We start from the raw sequence: 26133 nt of genomic DNA, 5'->3' as shown, positions 1-26133 counted from the left end.
CCCCACTCCTGCGTCTTCCCGCCCCGGCCGGGTTCTGGGAAGCCTCGCGCGTCTCTTCCGCAGCTGCTGCCCGCCCGGAGCTCCTGGTCCCTCGTAGGGGACCCCACTTCTCTGACACCGCGTTGGGTTCCCGGGGCCTACAGCGAGGCCTGTAACTCCGGGAGAGACCCTGGAGCGGGGAGTGGGAGAACGGTCTGGAGGAAGGGCTCCGAGCACTCCGAAAGTATGAACCGTGGTCCCAAAGAGGCGTGCGGTGTCTGCATGTTCCTGGGAGTGCGCGGTTTACATTCTGTAAAGCAGTGCTGTCGACTAGAAATATTGTGCGATACACATGTACAAGTTTTGTCACTTAAAAAGAATTTGAAAAAACTTCATAGATGCAAAAAAAAAAACCACCATTATTAAAGAATACTTAGGCATTTGTGGAATGCATTGAAGAGTTAACAAAATGGATAGGCAGGAAATATCGCAGACCTAGAATGAATTGCAGTTACCCACTGTGGAACTGAGGAGCTAGGGTTTCTCATAAAACTCCGATAGAAGACGACTTTTGATAAATTTTTTTTTCCGCCAACAAAATCCCCTGTCTTCTCAACTAGTTATTGTCTGTCCACTAAATAAGAGGTGGTCCATCACTTCTTCAGATGAGCACTACAGGCTTTTCAAAAGATAATTGCTAATCAACCCCTTTGTGCCTGGATTTTCTTTGTAAAAATAGATAGTACTACCTAACTCCAAAATGTGTGGTGAAGACAAACAATTGGGGTGATGTATACTAAAGTAACGAAAGTGTTGACCACACACTACGGGCTGGTTAGTGTTAGAGTCCCTTGTTTTTCCCTCAGTATCAAAAACAGATCTAATTTAGGTTTACATAAAGACAAAGTATCAAGATAAGGTGACTTACAGTTGGTACTACTAACAAAATGTTTGGGCTAAGATTTGCATTATTGCATGAAAACAACAAAACATATCAATAAATAACAAAAAGCTTGGAATTCAGACAACAGGTCCAAGTCTGGGCTTGATCTCAAGCTAGTGTTTTGATGTTGAAAAAATGTTATTTGGTCTTTCTAACCCCATTTCCTTATCTAAAATTGGGGATGATGATAAATTCACTGATAATAAGAGTTAAATGAGATTCTTGAGGAGTCAGAATGGTTCTAACGTATGTAGGTATTATTAGCAGTCATACTGTAGCATAAGAAAATACCGTCTGCTGAAAGAGGGACAATAAAGATTATCTACATGGTCATCATTTAAAAGCTACCAGATATAGGAAGAAGGGGCCATAAAATGATAACGTTATGATGATTAATTTTGATGCTTAGGTCAGAGTCCATTCTAGGATATCTCCTGCCCAGAAAGAGCAGAGACTCATTTCTTTGGAATGACAGGACGCTGAGTGAGAGGAAAGAAAAAGAAATATTTAAGTCACATATGTGATTTCTAAAAGTAAAAAGAAACAGATGAAATTAGTAATATATTTTTAAAATCCAGTATATCCCAAATATGGTTATTTTAGCATGTAATCAATATAAAATAATAAGATATTTTACATTCTTTTTTTCTAGTCTTTGAAATTCGGTGCATATTTTACACTTATGGCACATCTCAATTCAGACTATCCACATTTCAAGTGCTCAGTGGCTGCATGTGCCTGGTGGCTACCATATTGGACAGCACAGGTCTAAGGATTTCATTCCTGCCACAAGTCCAAACTCCTAGCTTTAATTTTGAGTGTTTTTAACAAACTGGCCTCTGTTTATCATTCTTTCTTCTAGTACTTCCCCAAGGATGATTGTACCCTCAGCACTCAAGACCGCTTGCTGTTCCCCTACACACTTTTTGTTCAAGCTGTTTCTTTTACCTGGAATGCTGTCTTTGCACCTTCTTCCTGGACCTGGTTCACCCTTGTTGCCCAGGCTGGAGTGCAATGGCGCGATCTCAGCACACTGCAACCTCCACCTCCCCGGTTCAAGTGATTCTCCTTCCTCAGCCTCCCGAGTAGCTGGGATTACAGGCATGCACCACCACGCCTGGCTAATTTTGTATTTTTAGTAGAGATGGAGTTTCACCATGTTGGTCAGACTGGTCTCGAACTCCTGACCTCAGGTGATCTGCCTGCCTTCGCCTCCCAAAGTGCTGGGATTACAGGCGTGAGCCGCTGTGCCCGGCCGAGAGGCACACATTCTGCTAAGAGCTTTTTCCTGACTCCCCTAACTCCAAGAGGGATTTGTCACTCCTTAGCTTTGTACTCATGACTGGAGTAGAATGAATTTAATTTGAGTTTAGTTGTTTTTGAGACTCTCCCTGGCTAGTGTAGTGTCTTATTCGTCTTTGTTGTGATCATGGCCTGCACCTAATAGATGATCAGTAGATGTTTGCAGACAGAAAGTAAACCACTCATCAGGTGTATTCAGTCCCATTCTTGAACGGGCTTGCTGCCTCCTTTTTGAGATTTGTGTATGTACTCTTCTTTCACGCATATGTGTGAGCAAACACACACACACTAACAAGAAATTCATCTGAAGATGTGCACAGGAAATATCTTGCATCTTCACCCCCTTTGTGATCTTACATATGGGAGAACTGAGGCACAGAAATAAGTTAGGACAGCCAGCAAACTTGCGTCAGTATAAATACAAAGAAGAGGAGGGAGGAACATGCTTGAAAGGGATGTGGTGGTCTCAGAGGGTTAGGTTTCTCAGTTGGCTGGGCATCAGCTGGCCATGCTTTAGTTATTTGATGGGAGGAAAAATAAGTGGGAGGTGAGGAGTAACTCCTGGGCTCTGATGAGTATTCAAGGCAAGTACAGATCTGGAAAGCCTGTATGCAAAGGAGGAACTCACTGAAAAGTGCTGGCCTGAGGAGGGCAGAAGGGAGGGCTGGGGAAGCCAGCAGGGGGAGCAAAGGAATAGGCTCCAGCTGGGTGAAGATGTTGGTGTGGTATGTTATGTAAAATATACAAATTATTATTGGGAATAACCATGTCTCAGCAGTGCTAGTTCTCAGTTTGGAGAATGGGAAATGGAAAGGATCAGATTCAGAGACGGCAACTTACTCAAGGTCACAGCATTTTAAACCCAAATGAAATCTCCTAGGCCCTTCATACCAGACTCATCCATCCCTACCTACTTGTGTTGCAACCAAGGGCCCCACTGTAGTGCCTAGGGGAGCAGGTCTAGGGCATAGTGCCAGGCCTGATTAATGTCTTCCTTAGCATTTTCCAGCGAGGGGCTATGATTAGGCCTATTTATAGGGGCCTGGTCCCTTAATATTCTGCCTGGTGCATCTCTTGCCAATCAAATCAGTGCTGTCTGCAGTGTGATTGCTGCTTTAGTGGCACCAGGGAGAGGAGTTAATTAAACCCAATATAAATAGACTTTGCCCTCACTTTGCAATTCCAGGTGTGTTTTTCCTTCCTGTCCTCCACTCCCACAGGCACCTCTTTCCTCTTGGCCCCCTAAGCTCTAGCCTGGGTGAGCAGGGCTGGATACTCCTATACCTAGAGTCACTAGCCACTGCCCGGTCTGTTTCAGGAGCAGGCCTCAAATTCCTCAGGGGTTAAAGTGGGAAGAACCGGTGTGTGCACATTTTTTGTGCTTTTCCAGAACTGGGTACCATTTGGCAGTTGATCAGGCAATCTCCCCCACTACCCCATTTCTACCCCTTTGTTTCCAGCCTCTTTTTTCCTCCGCAACCAAGGTTTCTTGTTTATCCAAGGTAGGGAGCTGAACTGAGACAATGTATGGAAAGGGTGCCTGGCAGGTAGCAAGCAACTTCTAGGGGGTCAGAAATGTTGCACCTTCTCTGAACTCCTCCATTGACCCTACAGATTCCCCAGTCCCTGGTCCTGCCCTTTCCCTCATTCACTCAGCAGGCATCAGCAGAGTCCCATCTATGCGCTCCTGGCCTCTCAGCAAATGCTCTGTCCCCTCCTCCCCTATCTGTGCAGGCTGAAGCTATGTGCATAGTTGGGATGAGGGCTGTGTTGTCTCAACACCACCCTGCCCTGTGGTGGGTGGGTGCAGGTGGTCGTGGGTGGCTCTGATGCTCCAGCTCCCACCCACAGGCACCATGACTCCTGTGAGGATGCAGCACTCCCTGGCAGGTCAGACCTATGCCGTGCCCCTCATCCAGCCAGACCTGTGGCGAGAGGAGGCCGTCCAGCAGATGGCGGATGCCCTGCAGTACCTGCAGAAGGTCTCTGGAGACATCTTCGGCAGGTGGGTGCTGCCACCCACCCCCACCTGATGAGAGGGCCATCCCTGTCCTGGGATATCCCAGCAACACACCCTCTGGGAGCAGCCCCCTTGGGGAATCCTGGTCCTGGGGAACCCATCTGGCTTCCCTGTGTGGGAGGGGCTGAAGTGAGAGCCCAACTTGGAAGCTTTTACTCCTGGGAGTCCGAGAGCTCACTCCCTTCCACCCCACTTAGCCTCCTGGTTTCCTGTGGTGGCTCTGCTCTCACAACTCGTGCTTTTCCTCCCACTGGAGGGCCTATTCCTTCACGTTTTCCTGCAGCCAGCAAATATTTACCCAGCAGTGCTCGTGTGCAAGGCAATGTGGGAATCTCTATATATCCAGCCACGGATAAGGCAACATACCTCTCCATGGAGCACACATTCTGGCAGGAGAGAAAGACCTAAATAAGCAATACGTGATTAGTTCTTCAATAACAGTTGTGACAGGGTCTATTGATAATATTTTGTAATCACTAATATTCATATAAACCGTGCACCACCATTGATTTGAGTGCATTAACTCACACTTCATGAGCAGGCACTGCCGTCATCTCATTTTATAGATGAGGAAACTGAGGCACAGAAAGCCTGAGAGACCTGGCCAAGTGACAGAGCCAGGATTCAAAGCCATAGATCATGGCCCCGGGTTATGTAGGTTATTACTGCATCTGTTCAGGGGAGATGGGGTACTGTGAGGCTCGTCATGGGAAGCCTGGCTTGGTCTCAGGTCAGGGAAGGCAGATGTGAGGAAATGACATTTATGGTAAAGTCTGAGGGTTGAGTGGGTAGGTTGGGAAGAACATTCCAGAAAGAAGCACATGAACTACAGCCTGGAGGTGGAGGACCTAAAAGGAAGCCAGCATGGCTGGAGCACGGAGTGGCCATTGAGGGAGGCGAGCTGGAGGGGTGCAGCTTCTTGTATTGGCAGCGCTGACCTCGCACAGTCCTTGGGCTCCAGTGACTTCACTCAGTGTTTATCTAACATGAGTGAGTGAATGGTGTTTGCTGTTTTTTTGGCAAAGGTCCCAGGGGTTGTCGGGTACACAGGTCCTGTCTTTGGCCATGAGCAACCTGAAATGAGGCTTGGTCTCCTTCCCAGGATCCCACACCATGCCTCACATGGTAGACCCCAGCGGGAAGTATGTGACTGCCTGACTCGGGTGCCTCTCGTGGTCCAAGTCATCCCTGCCCTGTCCCTTCCCTGGTTGTCGTCAGACCTGGAGCCCCTGCTCCTTCACTTTGCAGCCTCCTCTTCTGTCACCAACTGGGAACCCACCTCTTCCTGAAAGTCCTGCCCCACTGACTCACCGGCTTGCCCCAAGCTTGTCAAGAATGTCCCAGTAACCAGGGGGCACACACTGAAGTGACTGAGGGGTTACCTTGGAGTTGATGCCTTGGCTCAGATCCAGCTCCCCTGTTTTCTTCCTCTGTAACCTTGGACAACCCACCCCCTCTAAGCCTCAGTGTTCTCATTTGTGAAGTTGTGGTAATAATGGTAGCTTCCTGGTAGAATTATTGTAAATATTAAATTAATCAAAACATGCAAAGGAATGGAACAGTGCCTGGTACCTAGGAAGCCTTCAAAGGAATGGAACAGTGTCTGGCACCTAGGAAGCCTTCAAAGGAATGGAACAGTGCCTGGCACCTAGGAAGCCTTCAAAGGAATGGAACAGTGCCTGGCACCTAGGAAGCCTTCAAAGGAATGGAACAGTGCCTGGCACCTAGGAAGCCTTCAAAGGAATGGAACAGTGCCTGGCACCTAGGAAGCCTTCAAAGGAATGGAACAGTGCCTGGCACCTAGGAAGCCTGCAAAGGAATGGAACAGTGCCTGGCACCTAGGAAGCCTTCAAAGGAATGGAACAGTGCCTGGCACCTAGGAAGCCTGCAAAGGAATGGAACAGTGCCTGGCACCTAGGAAGCCTTCAAAGGAATGGAACAGTGCCTGGCACCTAGGAAGCCTTCAAAGGAATGGAACAGTGCCTGGCACCTAGGAAGCCTTCAAAGGAATGGAACAGTGCCTGGCACCTAGGAAGCCTTCAAAGGAATGGAACAGTGCCTGGCACCTAGGAAGCCTTCAAAGGAATGGAACAGTGCCTGGCACCTAGGAAGCCTTCAAAGGAATGGAACAGTGCCTGGCACCTAGGAAGCCTTCAAAGGAATGGAACAGTGCCTGGCACCTAGGAAGCCTTCAAAGGAATGGAACAGTGCCTGGCACCTAGGAAGCCTTCAAAGGAATGGAACAGTGCCTGGCACCTAGGAAGCCTGCAAAGGAATGGAACAGTGCCTGGCACCTAGGAAGCCTGCAAAGGAATGGAACAGTGCCTGGCACCTAGGAAGCCTTCAAAGGAATGGAACAGTGCCTGGCACCTAGGAAGCCTTCAAAGGAATGGAACAGTGCCTGGCACCTAGGAAGCCTGCAAAGGAATGGAACAGTGCCTGGCACCTAGGAAGCCTGCAAAGGAATGGAACAGTGCCTGGCACCTAGGAAGCCTGCAAAGGAATGGAACAGTGCCTGGCACCTAGGAAGCCTGCAAAGGAATGGAACAGTGCCTGGCACCTAGGAAGCCTGCAAAGGAATGGAACAGTGCCTGGCACCTAGGAAGCCTGCAAAGGAATGGAACAGTGCCTGGCACCTAGGAAGCCTGCAAAGGAATGGAACAGTGCCTGGCACCTAGGAAACCTGCAAAGGAATGGAACAGTGCCTGGCACCTAGGAAGCCTGCAAAGGAATGGAACAGTGCCTGGCACCTAGGAAGCCTGCAAAGGAATGGAACAGTGCCTGGCACCTAGGAAGCCTGCAAAGGAATGGAACAGTGCCTGGCACCTAGGAAGCCTGCAAAGGAATGGAACAGTGCCTGGCACCTAGGAAGCCTGCAAAGGAATGGAACAGTGCCTGGCACCTAGGAAGCCTTCAAAGGAATGGAACAGTGCCTGGCACCTAGGAAGCCTGCAAAGGAATGGAACAGTGCCTGGCACCTAGGAAGCCTTCAAAGGAATGGAACAGTGCCTGGCACCTAGGAAGCCTGCAAAGGAATGGAACAGTGCCTGGCACCTAGGAAGCCTTCAAAGGAATGGAACAGTGCCTGGCACCTAGGAAGCCTTCAAAGGAATGGAACAGTGCCTGGCACCTAGGAAGCCTGCAAAGGAATGGAACAGTGCCTGGCACCTAGGAAGCCTTCAAAGGAATGGAACAGTGCCTGGCACCTAGGAAGCCTTCAAAGGAATGGAACAGTGCCTGGCACCTAGGAAGCCTGCAAAGGAATGGAACAGTGCCTGGCACCTAGGAAGCCTGCAAAGGAATGGAACAGTGCCTGGCACCTAGGAAGCCTTCAAAGGAATGGAACAGTGCCTGGCACCTAGGAAGCCTTCAAAGGAATTGAACAGTGCCTGGCACCTAGGAAGCCTTCAAAGGAATGGAACAGTGCCTGGCACCTAGGAAGCCTGCAAAGGAATGGAACAGTGCCTGGCACCTAGGAAGCCTTCAAAGGAATGGAACAGTGCCTGGCACCTAGGAAACCTTCAAAGGAATGGAACAGTGCCTGGCACCTAGGAAGCCTTCAAAGGAATGGAACAGTGCCTGGCACCTAGGAAGCCTTCAGGAAATGCTGTGTCTTCCCCGTTGATGATCTTGACCCGTACACTGCCTTTGGTTGCCATTCATGAACCTGCCACCAATAGTAACAAAGTGCTGGATGCACCTTTTGAGCTTATCGTTGTGCTAGATGTGCCCAAGGGAAGAGGACGCAGGTCTTTAAGAGCCATCAGCTCCAGATTGTGGCCAACCCATGTCCAGCACTTAGAATGGAGGCCAAAACCATTCCCTCGGAAATTGTATTTCCTTGCTAAGACGGGGACTGCATGGTTGCCCTTCTCTGAGGGCAGCCCTGGATTTTTGGCATCTTTTCTTTCCTGTCCTGGTACTTGGCACCTTGTAGACAGTTGCATGTCCCCTGCCCAGAGATGGGATGAGGAGAGGGCAGGAAGGCATTTCCTGGGTAGTGGAGTGCTGCGTTCATTGAGTGTGGGTTCTCCAAGCTGCTGGCACAGCCCAGGGAGGGCTGGATGCCTCTCGGGAGCGTTGGGCCTCAGTCCTGGCTCCCTCACTCCTGGGTTCCAGGTCACTGCATCTGTCTCTCCACCGTGTGCTCCACCTCGTGCTGGACCTTAAGAGATACCAATTATGTGGCTGACACTGTGTCCTAGAGGCTGGAATGGGAACACATAGGGCGAGATTGATTGTTAATTGCTAGCATGAACCGCGTGGGCTTCTCAGGGTCTAGAGTGGAGAGAAATCGGTAAGAATTGGTGGCACGCCTGTCAGAACTCCCCAAACCAAGCTAAGCAAAAATTGACCAATCAGTAGAGCAGCCTTCGGAGTAAGGGCTAAAATGATGTCCTCAGGGCCTGGTTTTGCTTTCCTTCCATGTCAGTTTGCTTCTTTGGGTCTGGCTGCATTCCCAGACAGGCCATGCTGTCGTGGTAGCAGCAATTTGCTACCACATGGTAGGGTTAGGGTTAGGGAGAGGGTGAGGGTGAGGGTTAGGGTGAGGGTGAGGGTTAGGGTGAGGGTGAGGGTGGGGGTGGGGGTGGGGGTAGGGGTTAGGGGTTGGGGTTCGGGTGACGGTGAGGGTGAGGGCTAGGGCTAGGGCTAGGGGTTAGGGTTAGGTTTAGGGTATGGTTAGGGTTAGGGGTTAGGGTTAGGGTAGGGTTAGGATAACAGTAAGGGTTAGGATTAGGGGTTAGGGTTAGGGCTAGGGTTAGGGGTTAGGGTTAGGGGTTAGGGGTTAGGGTTAGGGGTTAGGGGTTAGAGTTAGGTTTAGGTTTAGGGTTAGGGTTATTGGTTAGGGTTAGGGTTCGGGTTCGCGTTCGGGTTGGGCTTTGGGGTTAGGGTTAGGCTTAGGGTTAGGGTTTGGTGTTTGGGTTAGGGTTTAGGGTTAGGGTAGGGGTTAGGAGTTAGGGGTTAGGGTTAGGTTTAGGGTTAGGGTTAGGGTTAAGGCGCTGGGTTAGGGTTAGATTACAGTTTCTAACCTGTTTTATTTTGTTTTTCTTTCTGAGACAGGGTCTCCCTCTGTTGTCCAAGGCTGGAGTGTAGTAGTGCTATCACAGCTGACCGCAGCTTCAACCTTCCAGGCTGAAGCGATCCTCCCACCTCAACCTCCCACGTGGCTGAGACTACAGGTGCTTGCCACTATGCCCAACTAATATTTGGAATTTTCGTATACGTGTATTCCAGAGGGGTGACAGCGAAACGTGAGTAGGCATGGATTTTGGTATATGCAGAGATGGGGGGCTGGAACTCATTCTGTATACTGAGGGACGACAACTGTATATGTTTTTACAATTACGCTGTAGGATACATACTGTTGCATAGCCTTGAAAATAATAATTTTTAATTGAGTGAAATAATAATATTGATAAAAGTAGCAGCTGGCCAGGTGTGGTGGCTCACACTGGTAATCGCAACACTTTGGGAGGCTGAGGCAGGAGGATGGCTTGAGGCCAAGAGTTTGCGATAGGCCTTGGAAACAAAGGGGGAGTCACCATCCCTACAGAAAAACACATGAATTAGCCTTGTGTGGTGGCATGTTCCTGTAGTCCCAGCTACTTGGGAAGCTGAGGTGGGAGGACCACTTGAGCCCAGGGAGGCTGAGACTGCAGTGAGTCATGATCAGGCCTCTGCACTCCAGCCTGGGTGACAGAGTGAGACCCTGTCTCAAAACAACAAAAAAGTAGCAGCTAACATCAACTGACCTTTTATACCAGGTGCCTATTGATACCATAGTTTAATTTCTTATAACTGTTTCTTATTTCACTTACCCACTCTGTCTTCAGTTACTCCCAGATTTTTACTGTGTGTGTACAGATGACCTTTTGTTTAGATTGAATTGTCTCCCCAGAAGTAGGATTACTGTGAGTCATGGTGAATGGACATTCTCATTACCCTTGATGTAAATCGACAGGGTTTTGGGTGCCTCCCAGCTATAATCTTAGCACTTTGGGAGGCTGAGAGAGGAGGATTGCTTGAGGCCAAGAGTTGGAGGAGGCAGTATGGCAGTATGGTGAGACCCTGTCTCCATTATTTTAAAAAATTGACAGGCTTTACCCTGGAAGGCTTATACACAATTTAAACACCCCTCATAGCATAAGAAAGTGCCCATTTCACTGCACCTTTGCCAGCACAGGGTATTATAATTTAGTAAGTCATTTTTTGTTTGATTATTTTACATAGACAAAAGACCTCATATTACTTTACTTGTCACATTTCAACATCTTTCCTCAGCTAATTAGCTCTATTTCTTTTATTTCTGTAAATGGTTGTTGTTGTTTTGTTCTTTGAGACAGGGTCTTGCTCTGTCACCAGGCTGGACTGTAGTGGCATAATCATGCCTCACTGCAGCCTTGACCTCCCAGGCTCAAACTTCCGCATTCCGAGTAGCTGGGACTACAAGTGTGCACCTCCACTCCCAGCTAACTTTTTTCTTCTTTTGGATAGAGACAGGGTCTCACTGTGTTGTCCAGACCGGTCTCTAGCTCCTGGCCTTAAGCAATCCTCCTGCATTAGCTTCTCAAATAGCTGGAATTTCAGGCATGAGCCACCATGCCTGGCCTGGGCTAGTGCCATATTCTCTAGAGTTCTCTTTACTTTGTGCTAGCCAATCTCTCATTATGCTGTTCACCTGTTATAATGAATAATTCTCTGTATTAAATTTTACCAGTTTAAACTTTTGAGTGGTTTATGCTTCCTGATTGGACTCTGACTAATATGTTAGGAAGGGTCCCAGGAGATAAACCCACACAGATGGGATTTGGGCATAGGTTTGGTTTCCCAGGGGGCAGTGCTGAGCTCTTTGCCAGTGGGAAATGGGATGCTGGTGATTTCCAGTAGGTGACCTCACAGTGACTCAAGCTACCACTTACTGTTGATTGTGACGAAATGCCAGCTGAGGCACATTGCCTTGGGAGCTAAGTGGTTGCTGCCCTTGACCACTGTGAAGACTGGTGTGGGAAGGGTCGCTTTGGATGCACTTGAGCAGGGGTCCCCAACCCCTGAGCCATGGAGTCGTAAGGAGCCACACAGCAGGAGGTGAGCGGTGTCGAGTGAGGGAGTGAGGGAAGCTTCGTCTGTATTTACAGCCACTCCCCTTTGCTCACATTCCCGCCTGAGCTCCACCTTCTCAGATGAGCAGCAGCATTAGATTCTCATAGGAGAACGCACCCTGTTGTGAACCGTGCATGTGAGGGATCTAGGTCGCGCTGTCCTTATGAGAATCTAATACCTATTGATCTGTCACTTTCTCCCATCACGCTCAGGTGGGACCATCCAGTTGCAGGAAAACAAGCTTAACACGCCCACTGATTCTACATTATGGTGAGTTCTATAATTATTTTATAATATATTACAGTGTAATAATGGAAATAAAGTGCCTAATAAATGCAAATGTGCTTACATCTTTTGGCCCAGCTCCTACCTCCCGGCAGCCTCTCCAGGCCCAGAACTTTCTCCAGTCAGCCTCTACAGACCAAGCTCATGACTCACCATGGCCTATTTAGGCCCATACCCTACGTCACGGCAGTCTCCGCAGATGAGGCTACTGCCTCACAACAGCCTCCACAGGCACAGCTCCATCGTTACAATGGCCTCTTTAGACCCAGCTCCTGCCTCCCAGCCTTCTCTCCAGGCCCTGAGCTTTCTCAGTAAGTTCAGGTAGCTGGGACTGTAGGTATACATGACGATACTTGGCTAATTTTTAAATTGTTTTGTAGACATGGGGTGTCACTTTGTTGGCCAGGCTGGTGTCAAACTAATGGCCTCAAGTGACCCTTCCACCCCTGCCTCCCATCCTCGAGGCATGTGCCACCACAAGGAGCACTTGTTCAATTTTCTAAAAAAAAAATTTCTAAAGTAAGGCTGTGGGATGATGGCAGGAAGATAAAAGAAAAACAGAAGCATAAGTTAAAACGACTTATTCACACATATTCTTTTGACAGCAAGAAGAACTTTTCGTATCTACATTCCTTACAAACAAACAAAAGGCAGATAAACAATGTTGTATAGGAACTTCAACACACACTGTACAATATTCCCACTTTGCTGACATAAGTTATGGAAATTTCATGGTTTACTTGAGTGTCGCTACCAGTATTTTGCTTCTCTGATGATTTTTATCAACTTCCTCATCTGTTAACTTCTCTCCACGGTATGTCATGTCACGACATACTGCCGCTGCACGAACATGGCCAGTGTCTTCCTATTCAACATGTAGAATGCTTTCCTAATTTCTCTTTTTGCTCTCTGTCTTTGTGTTCTGCATTTTCCTTACTTTTATTGTCAGAAACTCCAGAAAGTCAATCGTACTAATTTATCACAATTTGCTTTATTAATTTATACTTTGCTTATATGGAATTTTGCCCAGCAGACCTCATTACAGTTTCTAACCTGTTTTATTTATTTATTTTTTTTTCAGAGACAGGGTCTCCCTCTGTTGTCCAAGGCTGGAGTGTAGTAGCGCTATCGCAGCTGACCGCAGCCTCAACCTTCCAGGCTGAAGCGATCCTCCCACCTCAACCTCCCACGTGGCTGAGACTACAGGTGCTTGCCACTATGCCCAACTAATATTTGGAATTTTCGTATACGTGGATTCCAGAAGGGTGACAGCGAAACGTGAGTAGGCATGGATTTTGGTATATGCAGAGATGGGGGGCTGGAACTGATTCTGTATACTGAGGGACGACGACTGTATATGTTTTTACAATTACGCTGTAGGATACATACTGTTGCATAGCCTTGAAAATAATAATTTTTAATTGAGTGGAATAATAATAATATTGATAAAAGTAGCAGCTGGCCAGGTGTGGCTCACACTGGTAATCGCAACACTTTGGGAGGCTGAGGCAGGAGGATGGCTTGAGGCCAAGAGTTTGCGATAGGCCTTGGAAACAAAGGGGGAGTCACCATCCCTACAGAAAAACACATGAATTAGCCTAGTGTGGTGGCATGTTCCTGTAGTCCCAGCAACTTGGGAGGCTGAGGTGGGAGGATCACTTGAGCCCAGGGAGGCTGAGACTGCAGTGAGTCATGATCAGGCCTCTGCACTCCAGCCTGGGTGACAGAGTGAGACCCTGTCTCAAAACAACAAAAAAGTAGCAGCTAACATCAACTGACCTTTTATACCAGGTGCCTATGGATACCATAGTTTAATTTCTTATAACTGTTTCTTATTTCACTTACCAACTCTGTCTTCAGTTACTCCCAGATTTTTACTGTGTGTGTACAGATGACCTTTTGTTTAGATTGAATTGTCTCCCCAGAAGTAAGATTACTGTGAGTCATGGTGAATGGACATTCTCATTACCCTTGATGTAAATCGACAGGGTTTTGGGTGCCTCCCAGCTATAATCTTAGCACTTTGGGAGGCTGAGAGAGGAGGATTGCTTGAGGCCAAGAGTTGGAGGAGGCAGTATGGCAGTATGGTGAGACCCTGTCTCCATTATTTTAAAAAATTGACAGGCTTTACCCTGGAAGGCTTATACACAATTTAAGCACCCCTCATAGTATAAGAAAGTGCCCATTTCACTGCACCTTTGCCAGCACAGGGTATTATAATTTAGTAAGTCATTTTTTGTTTGATTATTTTACATAGACAAAAGACCTCATGTTACTCTACTTGTCACATTTCAACATCTTTCCTCAGCTAATTAGCTCTATTTCTTTTCTGTCTGTAAATGGTTGTTGTTGTTTTGTTCTTTGAGACAGGGTCTTGCTCTGTCACCAGGCTGGACTGTAGTGGCATAATCATGCCTCACTGCAGCCTTGACCTCCCAGGCTCAAACTTCCGCATTCCGAGTAGCTGGGACTACAAGTGTGCACCTCCACTCCCAGCTAACTTTTTTCTTCTTTTGGATAGAGAAAGGGTCTCACTGTGTTGTCCAGACCGGTCTCTAGCTCCTGGCCTTAAGCAATCCTCCTGCATTAGCTTCTCAAATGGCTGGAATTTCAGGCATGAGCCACCATGCCTGGCCTGGGCTAGTCCCATATTCTCTAGAGTTCTCTTTACTTTGTGCTAGCCAATCTCTCATTATGCTGTTCACCTGTTATAATGAATAATTCTCTGTACTAAATTTTACCACTTTAAACTTTTGAGTGGTTTATGCTTCCTGATTGGACTCTGACTAATATGTTAGGAAGGGTCCCAGGAGATAAACCCACACAGATGGGATTTGGGCATAGGTTTGGTTTCCCAGGGGGCAGTGCTGAGCTCTTTGCCAGTGGGAAATGGGATGCTGGTGATTTCCAGTAGGTGACCTCACAGTGACTCAAGCTACCACTTACTGTTGATTGTGACGAAATGCCAGCTGAGGCACATTGCCTTGGGAGCTAAGTGGTTGCTGCCCTTGACCACTGTGAAGACTGGTGTGGGAAGGGTCGCTTTGGATGCACTTGAGCAGGGGTCCCCAACCCCTGAGCCATGGAGCCGCAAGGAGCCACACAGCAGGAGGTGAGCGGTGTCGAGTGAGGGAGTGAGGGAAGCTTCGTCTGTATTTACAGCCACTCCCCTTTGCTCACATTCCCGCCTGAGCTCCACCTTCTCAGATGAGCAGCAGCATTAGATTCTCATAGGAGAACGCACCCTGTTGTGAACCGTGCATGTGAGGGATCTAGGTCGCGCTGTCCTTATGAGAATCTAATACCTATTGATCTGTCACTTTCTCCCATCACGCTCAGGTGGGACCATCCAGTTGCAGGAAAACAAGATTAACACGCCCAGTGATTCTACATTATGGTGAGTTCTATAATTATTTTATTATATATTACAGTGTAATAATGGAAATAAAGTGCCTAATAAATGCAAATGTGCTTACATCTTTTGGCCCAGCTCCTACCTCCCGGCAGCCTCTCCAGGCCCAGAACTTTCTCCAGTCAGCCTCTACAGACCAAGCTCATGACTCACCATGGCCTATTTAGGCCCATACCCTACGTCACGGCAGTCTCCGCAGATGAGGCTACTGCCTCACAACAGCCTCCACAGGCACAGCTCCATCGTTACAATGGCCTCTTTAGACCCAGCTCCTGCCTCCCAGCCTTCTCTCCAGGCCCTGAGCTTTCTCAGTAAGTTCAGGTAGCTGGGACTGTAGGTATACATGACGATACTTGGCTAATTTTTAAATTGTTTTGTAGACATGGGGTGTCACTTTGTTGGCCAGGCTGGTGTCAAACTAATGGCCTCAAGTGACCCTTCCACCCCTGCCTCCCATCCTCGAGGTATGTGCCACCACAAGGAGCACTTGTTCAGTTTTCTAAAAAAAAAATTTCTAAAGTAAGGCTGTGGGATGATGGCAGGAAGATAAAAGAAAAACAGAAGCATAAGTTAAAATGACTTATTCACACATATTCTTTTGACAGCAAGAAGAACTTTTCGTATCTACATTCCCTACAAACAAAGAAAAGGCAGATAAATAATGTTGTATAGGAACTTCAACACACACTGTACAATATTCCCACTTTGCTGACATAAGTTATGGAAATTTCATGGTTTACTTGAGTGTCGCTACCAGTATTTTGCTTCTCTGATGATTTTTATCAACTTCCTCATCTGTTAACTTCTCTCCAAGGTATGTCATGTCACGACATACTGCCGCTGCACGAACATGGCCAGTGTCTTCCTATTCAACATGTAGAATGCTTTCCTAATTTCTCTTTTTGCTCTCTGTCTTTGTGTTCTGCATTTTCCTTACTTTTATTGTCAGAAACTCCAGAAAGTCAATCGTACTAATTTATCACAATTTGCTTTATTAATTTATACTTTGCTTATATGGAATTTTGCCCAGCAGACCTCATTACAGTTTCTAACCTGTTTTATTTATTTATTTTTTTTTCAGAGACAGGGTCTCCCTCTGTTGTCCAAGGCTGGAGTGTAGTAGCGCTATCGCAGCTGACCGCAGCCTCAACCTTCCAGGCTGAAGCGATCCTCCCACCTCAACCTCCCACGTGGCTGAGACTACAGGTGCTTGCCACTATGCCCAACTAATATTTGGAATTTTCGTATACGTGGATTCCAGAAGGGTGACAGCGAAACGTGAGTAGGCATGGATTTTGGTATATGCAGAGATGGGGGGCTGGAACTGATTCTGTATACTGAGGGACGACGACTGTATATGTTTTTACAATTACGCTGTAGGATACATACTGTTGCATAGCCTTGAAAATAATAATTTTTAATTGAGTGGAATAATAATAATATTGATAAAAGTAGCAGCTGGCCAGGTGTGGTGGCTCACACTGGTAATCGCAACACTTTGGGAGGCTGAGGCAGGAGGATGGCTTGAGGCCAAGAGTTTGCGATAGGCCTTGGAAACAAAGGGGGAGTCACCATCCCTACAGAAAAACACATGAATTAGCCTAGTGTGGTGGCATGTTCCTGTAGTCCCAGCAACTTGGGAGGCTGAGGTGGGAGGATCACTTGAGCCCAGGGAGGCTGAGACTGCAGTGAGTCATGATCAGGCCTCTGCACTCCAGCCTGGGTGACAGAGTGAGACCCTGTCTCAAAACAACAAAAAAGTAGCAGCTAACATCAACTGACCTTTTATACCAGGTGCCTATGGATACCATAGTTTAATTTCTTATAACTGTTTCTTATTTCACTTACCAACTCTGTCTTCAGTTACTCCCAGATTTTTACTGTGTGTGTACAGATGACCTTTTGTTTAGATTGAATTGTCTCCCCAGAAGTAAGATTACTGTGAGTCATGGTGAATGGACATTCTCATTACCCTTGATGTAAATCGACAGGGTTTTGGGTGCCTCCCAGCTATAATCTTAGCACTTTGGGAGGCTGAGAGAGGAGGATTGCTTGAGGCCAAGAGTTGGAGGAGGCAGTATGGCAGTATGGTGAGACCCTGTCTCCATTATTTTAAAAAATTGACAGGCTTTACCCTGGAAGGCTTATACACAATTTAAGCACCCCTCATAGTATAAGAAAGTGCCCATTTCACTGCACCTTTGCCAGCACAGGGTATTATAATTTAGTAAGTCATTTTTTGTTTGATTATTTTACATAGACAAAAGACCTCATGTTACTCTACTTGTCACATTTCAACATCTTTCCTCAGCTAATTAGCTCTATTTCTTTTCTGTCTGTAAATGGTTGTTGTTGTTTTGTTCTTTGAGACAGGGTCTTGCTCTGTCACCAGGCTGGACTGTAGTGGCATAATCATGCCTCACTGCAGCCTTGACCTCCCAGGCTCAAACTTCCGCATTCCAAGTAGCTGGGACTACAAGTGTGCACCACCACTCCCAGCTAACTTTTTTCTTCTTTTGGATAGAGACAGGGTCTCACTGTGTTGTCCAGACCGGTCTCTAGCTCCTGGCCTTAAGCAATCCTCCTGCATTAGCTTCTCAAATGGCTGGAATTTCAGGCATGAGCCACCATGCCTGGCCTGGGCTAGTCCCATATTCTCTAGAGTTCTCTTTACTTTGTGCTAGCCAATCTCTCATTATGCTGTTCACCTGTTATAATGAATAATTCTCTGTATTAAATTTTACCACTTTAAACTTTTGAGTGGTTTATGCTTCCTGATTGGACTCTGACTAATATGTTAGGAAGGGTCCCAGGAGATAAACCCACACAGATGGGATTTGGGCATAGGTTTGGTTTCCCAGGGGGCAGTGCTGAGCTCTTTGCCAGTGGGAAATGGGATGCTGGTGATTTCCAGTAGGTGACCTCACAGTGACTCAAGCTACCACTTACTGTTGATTGTGACGAAATGCCAGCTGAGGCACATTGCCTTGGGAGCTAAGTGGTTGCTGCCCTTGACCACTGTGAAGACTGGTGTGGGAAGGGTCGCTTTGGATGCACTTGAGCAGGGGTCCCCAACCCCTGAGCCATGGAGCCGCAAGGAGCCACACAGCAGGAGGTGAGCGGTGTCGAGTGAGGGAGTGAGGGAAGCTTCGTCTGTATTTACAGCCACTCCCCTTTGCTCACATTCCCGCCTGAGCTCCACCTTCTCAGATGAGCAGCAGCATTAGATTCTCATAGGAGAACGCACCCTGTTGTGAACCGTGCATGTGAGGGATCTAGGTCGCGCTGTCCTTATGAGAATCTAATACCTATTGATCTGTCACTTTCTCCCATCACGCTCAGGTGGGACCATCCAGTTGCAGGAAAACAAGATTAACACGCCCAGTGATTCTACATTATGGTGAGTTCTATAATTATTTTATTATATATTACAGTGTAATAATGGAAATAAAGTGCCTAATAAATGCAAATGTGCTTACATCTTTTGGCCCAGCTCCTACCTCCCGGCAGCCTCTCCAGGCCCAGAACTTTCTCCAGTCAGCCTCTACAGACCAAGCTCATGACTCACCATGGCCTATTTAGGCCCATACCCTACCTCACGGCAGTCTCCGCAGATGAGGCTACTGCCTCACAACAGCCTCCACAGGCACAGCTCCATCGTTACAATGGCCTCTTTAGACCCAGCTCCTGCCTCCCAGCCTTCTCTCCAGGCCCTGAGCTTTCTCAGTAAGTTCAGGTAGCTGGGACTGTAGGTATACATGACGATACTTGGCTAATTTTTAAATTGTTTTGTAGACATGGGGTGTCACTTTGTTGGCCAGGCTGGTGTCAAACTAATGGCCTCAAGTGACCCTTCCACCCCTGCCTCCCATCCTCGAGGTATGTGCCACCACAAGGAGCACTTGTTCAGTTTTCTAAAAAAAAAATTTCTAAAGTAAGGCTGTGGGATGATGGCAGGAAGATAAAAGAAAAACAGAAGCATAAGTTAAAATGACTTATTCACACATATTCTTTTGACAGCAAGAAGAACTTTTCGTATCTACATTCCCTACAAACAAAGAAAAGGCAGATAAACAATGTTGTATAGGAACTTCAACACACACTGTACAATATTCCCACTTTGCTGACATAAGTTATGGAAATTTCATGGTTTACTTGAGTGTCGCTACCAGTATTTTGCTTCTCTGATGATTTTTATCAACTTCCTCATCTGTTAACTTCTCTCCAAGGTATGTCATGTCACGACATACTGCCGCTGCACGAACATGGCCAGTGTCTTCCTATTCAACATGTAGAATGCTTTCCTAATTTCTCTTTTTGCTCTCTGTCTTTGTGTTCTGCATTTTCCTTACTTTTATTGTCAGAAACTCCAGAAAGTCAATCGTACTAATTTATCACAATTTGCTTTATTAATTTATACTTTGCTTATATGGAATTTTGCCCAGCAGACCTCATTACAGTTTCTAACCTGTTTTATTTATTTATTTTTTTTTCAGAGACAGGGTCTCCCTCTGTTGTCCAAGGCTGGAGTGTAGTAGCGCTATCGCAGCTGACCGCAGCCTCAACCTTCCAGGCTGAAGCGATCCTCCCACCTCAACCTCCCACGTGGCTGAGACTACAGGTGCTTGCCACTATGCCCAACTAATATTTGGAATTTTCGTATACGTGGATTCCAGAAGGGTGACAGCGAAACGTGAGTAGGCATGGATTTTGGTATATGCAGAGATGGGGGGCTGGAACTGATTCTGTATACTGAGGGACGACGACTGTATATGTTTTTACAATTACGCTGTAGGATACATACTGTTGCATAGCCTTGAAAATAATAATTTTTAATTGAGTGGAATAATAATAATATTGATAAAAGTAGCAGCTGGCCAGGTGTGGTGGCTCACACTGGTAATCGCAACACTTTGGGAGGCTGAGGCAGGAGGATGGCTTGAGGCCAAGAGTTTGCGATAGGCCTTGGAAACAAAGGGGGAGTCACCATCCCTACAGAAAAACACATGAATTAGCCTAGTGTGGTGGCATGTTCCTGTAGTCCCAGCAACTTGGGAGGCTGAGGTGGGAGGATCACTTGAGCCCAGGGAGGCTGAGACTGCAGTGAGTCATGATCAGGCCTCTGCACTCCAGCCTGGGTGACAGAGTGAGACCCTGTCTCAAAACAACAAAAAAGTAGCAGCTAACATCAACTGACCTTTTATACCAGGTGCCTATGGATACCATAGTTTAATTTCTTATAACTGTTTCTTATTTCACTTACCAACTCTGTCTTCAGTTACTCCCAGATTTTTACTGTGTGTGTACAGATGACCTTTTGTTTAGATTGAATTGTCTCCCCAGAAGTAAGATTACTGTGAGTCATGGTGAATGGACATTCTCATTACCCTTGATGTAAATCGACAGGGTTTTGGGTGCCTCCCAGCTATAATCTTAGCACTTTGGGAGGCTGAGAGAGGAGGATTGCTTGAGGCCAAGAGTTGGAGGAGGCAGTATGGCAGTATGGTGAGACCCTGTCTCCATTATTTTAAAAAATTGACAGGCTTTACCCTGGAAGGCTTATACACAATTTAAGCACCCCTCATAGTATAAGAAAGTGCCCATTTCACTGCACCTTTGCCAGCACAGGGTATTATAATTTAGTAAGTCATTTTTTGTTTGATTATTTTACATAGACAAAAGACCTCATGTTACTCTACTTGTCACATTTCAACATCTTTCCTCAGCTAATTAGCTCTATTTCTTTTCTGTCTGTAAATGGTTGTTGTTGTTTTGTTCTTTGAGACAGGGTCTTGCTCTGTCACCAGGCTGGACTGTAGTGGCATAATCATGCCTCACTGCAGCCTTGACCTCCCAGGCTCAAACTTCCGCATTCCGAGTAGCTGGGACTACAAGTGTGCACCACCACTCCCAGCTAACTTTTTTCTTCTTTTGGATAGAGACAGGGTCTCACTGTGTTGTCCAGACCGGTCTCTAGCTCCTGGCCTTAAGCAATCCTCCTGCATTAGCTTCTCAAATGGCTGGAATTTCAGGCATGAGCCACCATGCCTGGCCTGGGCTAGTCCCATATTCTCTAGAGTTCTCTTTACTTTGTGCTAGCCAATCTCTCATTATGCTGTTCACCTGTTATAATGAATAATTCTCTGTATTAAATTTTACCACTTTAAACTTTTGAGTGGTTTATGCTTCCTGATTGGACTCTGACTAATATGTTAGGAAGGGTCCCAGGAGATAAACCCACACAGATGGGATTTGGGCATAGGTTTGGTTTCCCAGGGGGCAGTGCTGAGCTCTTTGCCAGTGGGAAATGGGATGCTGGTGATTTCCAGTAGGTGACCTCACAGTGACTCAAGCTACCACTTACTGTTGATTGTGACGAAATGCCAGCTGAGGCACATTGCCTTGGGAGCTAAGTGGTTGCTGCCCTTGACCACTGTGAAGACTGGTGTGGGAAGGGTCGCTTTGGATGCACTTGAGCAGGGGTCCCCAACCCCTGAGCCATGGAGCCGCAAGGAGCCACACAGCAGGAGGTGAGCGGTGTCGAGTGAGGGAGTGAGGGAAGCTTCGTCTGTATTTACAGCCACTCCCCTTTGCTCACATTCCCGCCTGAGCTCCACCTTCTCAGATGAGCAGCAGCATTAGATTCTCATAGGAGAACGCACCCTGTTGTGAACCGTGCATGTGAGGGATCTAGGTCGCGCTGTCCTTATGAGAATCTAATACCTATTGATCTGTCACTTTCTCCCATCACGCTCAGGTGGGACCATCCAGTTGCAGGAAAACAAGATTAACACGCCCAGTGATTCTACATTATGGTGAGTTCTATAATTATTTTATTATATATTACAGTGTAATAATGGAAATAAAGTGCCTAATAAATGCAAATGTGCTTACATCTTTTGGCCCAGCTCCTACCTCCCGGCAGCCTCTCCAGGCCCAGAACTTTCTCCAGTCAGCCTCTACAGACCAAGCTCATGACTCACCATGGCCTATTTAGGCCCATACCCTACCTCACGGCAGTCTCCGCAGATGAGGCTACTGCCTCACAACAGCCTCCACAGGCACAGCTCCATCGTTACAATGGCCTCTTTAGACCCAGCTCCTGCCTCCCAGCCTTCTCTCCAGGCCCTGAGCTTTCTCAGTAAGTTCAGGTAGCTGGGACTGTAGGTATACATGACGATACTTGGCTAATTTTTAAATTGTTTTGTAGACATGGGGTGTCACTTTGTTGGCCAGGCTGGTGTCAAACTAATGGCCTCAAGTGACCCTTCCACCCCTGCCTCCCATCCTCGAGGTATGTGCCACCACAAGGAGCACTTGTTCAGTTTTCTAAAAAAAAAATTTCTAAAGTAAGGCTGTGGGATGATGGCAGGAAGATAAAAGAAAAACAGAAGCATAAGTTAAAATGACTTATTCACACATATTCTTTTGACAGCAAGAAGAACTTTTCGTATCTACATTCCCTACAAACAAAGAAAAGGCAGATAAACAATGTTGTATAGGAACTTCAACACACACTGTACAATATTCCCACTTTGCTGACATAAGTTATGGAAATTTCATGGTTTACTTGAGTGTCGCTACCAGTATTTTGCTTCTCTGATGATTTTTATCAACTTCCTCATCTGTTAACTTCTCTCCAAGGTATGTCATGTCACGACATACTGCCGCTGCACGAACATGGCCAGTGTCTTCCTATTCAACATGTAGAATGCTTTCCTAATTTCTCTTTTTGCTCTCTGTCTTTGTGTTCTGCATTTTCCTTACTTTTATTGTCAGAAACTCCAGAAAGTCAATCGTACTAATTTATCACAATTTGCTTTATTAATTTATACTTTGCTTATATGGAATTTTGCCCAGCAGACCTCATTACAGTTTCTAACCTGTTTTATTTATTTATTTTTTTTTCAGAGACAGGGTCTCCCTCTGTTGTCCAAGGCTGGAGTGTAGTAGCGCTATCGCAGCTGACCGCAGCCTCAACCTTCCAGGCTGAAGCGATCCTCCCACCTCAACCTCCCACGTGGCTGAGACTACAGGTGCTTGCCACTATGCCCAACTAATATTTGGAATTTTCGTATACGTGGATTCCAGAAGGGTGACAGCGAAACGTGAGTAGGCATGGATTTTGGTATATGCAGAGATGGGGGGCTGGAACTGATTCTGTATACTGAGGGACGACGACTGTATATGTTTTTACAATTACGCTGTAGGATACATACTGTTGCATAGCCTTGAAAATAATAATTTTTAATTGAGTGGAATAATAATAATATTGATAAAAGTAGCAGCTGGCCAGGTGTGGTGGCTCACACTGGTAATCGCAACACTTTGGGAGGCTGAGGCAGGAGGATGGCTTGAGGCCAAGAGTTTGCGATAGGCCTTGGAAACAAAGGGGGAGTCACCATCCCTACAGAAAAACACATGAATTAGCCTAGTGTGGTGGCATGTTCCTGTAGTCCCAGCAACTTGGGAGGCTGAGGTGGGAGGATCACTTGAGCCCAGGGAGGCTGAGACTGCAGTGAGTCATGATCAGGCCTCTGCACTCCAGCCTGGGTGACAGAGTGAGACCCTGTCTCAAAACAACAAAAAAGTAGCAGCTAACATCAACTGACCTTTTATACCAGGTGCCTATGGATACCATAGTTTAATTTCTTATAACTGTTTCTTATTTCACTTACCAACTCTGTCTTCAGTTACTCCCAGATTTTTACTGTGTGTGTACAGATGACCTTTTGTTTAGATTGAATTGTCTCCCCAGAAGTAAGATTACTGTGAGTCATGGTGAATGGACATTCTCATTACCCTTGATGTAAATCGACAGGGTTTTGGGTGCCTCCCAGCTATAATCTTAGCACTTTGGGAGGCTGAGAGAGGAGGATTGCTTGAGGCCAAGAGTTGGAGGAGGCAGTATGGCAGTATGGTGAGACCCTGTCTCCATTATTTTAAAAAATTGACAGGCTTTACCCTGGAAGGCTTATACACAATTTAAGCACCCCTCATAGTATAAGAAAGTGCCCATTTCACTGCACCTTTGCCAGCACAGGGTATTATAATTTAGTAAGTCATTTTTTGTTTGATTATTTTACATAGACAAAAGACCTCATGTTACTCTACTTGTCACATTTCAACATCTTTCCTCAGCTAATTAGCTCTATTTCTTTTCTGTCTGTAAATGGTTGTTGTTGTTTTGTTCTTTGAGACAGGGTCTTGCTCTGTCACCAGGCTGGACTGTAGTGGCATAATCATGCCTCACTGCAGCCTTGACCTCCCAGGCTCAAACTTCCGCATTCCGAGTAGCTGGGACTACAAGTGTGCACCACCACTCCCAGCTAACTTTTTTCTTCTTTTGGATAGAGACAGGGTCTCACTGTGTTGTCCAGACCGGTCTCTAGCTCCTGGCCTTAAGCAATCCTCCTGCATTAGCTTCTCAAATGGCTGGAATTTCAGGCATGAGCCACCATGCCTGGCCTGGGCTAGTCCCATATTCTCTAGAGTTCTCTTTACTTTGTGCTAGCCAATCTCTCATTATGCTGTTCACCTGTTATAATGAATAATTCTCTGTATTAAATTTTACCACTTTAAACTTTTGAGTGGTTTATGCTTCCTGATTGGACTCTGACTAATATGTTAGGAAGGGTCCCAGGAGATAAACCCACACAGATGGGATTTGGGCATAGGTTTGGTTTCCCAGGGGGCAGTGCTGAGCTCTTTGCCAGTGGGAAATGGGATGCTGGTGATTTCCAGTAGGTGACCTCACAGTGACTCAAGCTACCACTTACTGTTGATTGTGACGAAATGCCAGCTGAGGCACATTGCCTTGGGAGCTAAGTGGTTGCTGCCCTTGACCACTGTGAAGACTGGTGTGGGAAGGGTCGCTTTGGATGCACTTGAGCAGGGGTCCCCAACCCCTGAGCCATGGAGCCGCAAGGAGCCACACAGCAGGAGGTGAGCGGTGTCGAGTGAGGGAGTGAGGGAAGCTTCGTCTGTATTTACAGCCACTCCCCTTTGCTCACATTCCCGCCTGAGCTCCACCTTCTCAGATGAGCAGCAGCATTAGATTCTCATAGGAGAACGCACCCTGTTGTGAACCGTGCATGTGAGGGATCTAGGTCGCGCTGTCCTTATGAGAATCTAATACCTATTGATCTGTCACTTTCTCCCATCACGCTCAGGTGGGACCATCCAGTTGCAGGAAAACAAGATTAACACGCCCAGTGATTCTACATTATGGTGAGTTCTATAATTATTTTATTATATATTACAGTGTAATAATGGAAATAAAGTGCCTAATAAATGCAAATGTGCTTACATCTTTTGGCCCAGCTCCTACCTCCCGGCAGCCTCTCCAGGCCCAGAACTTTCTCCAGTCAGCCTCTACAGACCAAGCTCATGACTCACCATGGCCTATTTAGGCCCATACCCTACCTCACGGCAGTCTCCGCAGATGAGGCTACTGCCTCACAACAGCCTCCACAGGCACAGCTCCATCGTTACAATGGCCTCTTTAGACCCAGCTCCTGCCTCCCAGCCTTCTCTCCAGGCCCTGAGCTTTCTCAGTAAGTTCAGGTAGCTGGGACTGTAGGTATACATGACGATACTTGGCTAATTTTTAAATTGTTTTGTAGACATGGGGTGTCACTTTGTTGGCCAGGCTGGTGTCAAACTAATGGCCTCAAGTGACCCTTCCACCCCTGCCTCCCATCCTCGAGGTATGTGCCACCACAAGGAGCACTTGTTCAGTTTTCTAAAAAAAAAATTTCTAAAGTAAGGCTGTGGGATGATGGCAGGAAGATAAAAGAAAAACAGAAGCATAAGTTAAAATGACTTATTCACACATATTCTTTTGACAGCAAGAAGAACTTTTCGTATCTACATTCCCTACAAACAAAGAAAAGGCAGATAAACAATGTTGTATAGGAACTTCAACACACACTGTACAATATTCCCACTTTGCTGACATAAGTTATGGAAATTTCATGGTTTACTTGAGTGTCGCTACCAGTATTTTGCTTCTCTGATGATTTTTATCAACTTCCTCATCTGTTAACTTCTCTCCAAGGTATGTCATGTCACGACATACTGCCGCTGCAC

General features: G+C 46.6%; 1 protein-coding gene across 1 annotated transcript in view; it reads left to right on the top strand.

The window, feature by feature from the left end:
* Positions 1-26133, top strand: part of LOC117975686 (nascent polypeptide-associated complex subunit alpha, muscle-specific form-like) — a 40269-nt gene that overhangs the window by 1078 nt on the left and 13058 nt on the right. The window contains exons 2-17 of the mRNA XM_063593840.1: positions 4076-4229; positions 9306-9496; positions 11558-11615; positions 11709-11941; positions 12712-12908; positions 14970-15027; positions 15121-15353; positions 16124-16320; positions 18385-18442; positions 18536-18768; positions 19539-19735; positions 21800-21857; positions 21951-22183; positions 22954-23150; positions 25215-25272; positions 25366-25598. The gene's annotated coding sequence lies outside the window, so the exon portion shown is untranslated. The remainder of the gene's footprint in view (positions 1-4075; positions 4230-9305; positions 9497-11557; positions 11616-11708; positions 11942-12711; positions 12909-14969; positions 15028-15120; positions 15354-16123; positions 16321-18384; positions 18443-18535; positions 18769-19538; positions 19736-21799; positions 21858-21950; positions 22184-22953; positions 23151-25214; positions 25273-25365; positions 25599-26133) is intronic.

This window comes from Pan paniscus, chromosome 11, assembly GCF_029289425.2.
Source record: "Pan paniscus chromosome 11, NHGRI_mPanPan1-v2.0_pri, whole genome shotgun sequence".
Lineage (NCBI taxonomy): Eukaryota > Metazoa > Chordata > Mammalia > Primates > Hominidae > Pan > Pan paniscus.
Note: the sequence above shows the minus strand (reverse complement) of the source record. Positions and strands in the feature narration are given on the sequence as shown.